The sequence below is a fragment of the Sinocyclocheilus grahami genome, unplaced genomic scaffold (genome assembly GCF_001515645.1).
Source record: "Sinocyclocheilus grahami isolate Dianchi unplaced genomic scaffold, SAMN03320097.WGS_v1.1 scaffold590.1, whole genome shotgun sequence".
NCBI classification, from domain to species: domain Eukaryota; kingdom Metazoa; phylum Chordata; class Actinopteri; order Cypriniformes; family Cyprinidae; genus Sinocyclocheilus; species Sinocyclocheilus grahami.
The window spans coordinates 523198-523878 of record NW_015505769.1 but is presented as its reverse complement, the minus strand read 5'-3'; positions in this window follow the sequence as shown (position 1 = coordinate 523878).

The window sequence follows — 681 nt, the reverse complement described above, 5'->3', positions numbered from 1 at the left end:
CCAATGTCTTTGCTGCTGACCTTCAATGATCCAATTCAACCATACAAATAAATATGTTAGATAAACATAACATTTGTGTTTCTTTCGCTCTCTCTTTTTTTTACGTTTTACTGTACATACATTAATTTATATTTCCTTCAGCCTGAGGCTTACTCATTTCACTTTAGGTGTGAAAGGGCTTTTACATTTGCCAAAAATATAACTTGTTTATATTAAAAACCAACAAGCAAGCCAGCCCAGATTTAAAATATAACGCAAAAGTAACGTAAAGCATTACTTTCTATAAAAAGTAACTAAGTAACATTAAAGTAACTAAGTAACATTACTTTTAAAAGTAACTTTCCCAAACACTGATGTGAAGGACAATTAATAATCTAAGGAAAATTTTTCTACTATAAAGAACCTTTTGTGCAATGGAAAGTTTAATGGGTTTTAAAGGTTCTACATTTATTTATCTTTTTCTCCTTTATTTTTAAGAGTGTATAAATGGCGTAAATGGATTTTGTTTGCACATTTTCCAGTGATCGTGCCATAACAGCTTTAGGGAGTGCTTTCACAGCACCTTTTTCAACTTAAAATGGAAAACGTTTTGTCTGTTCGTTTTCATGACAATGGCGTTTTGGGGGCCTGAAAGCACTACCTTTTGAAAATGGGTTTCAAAGTTTTTGAAAACAATGCCAT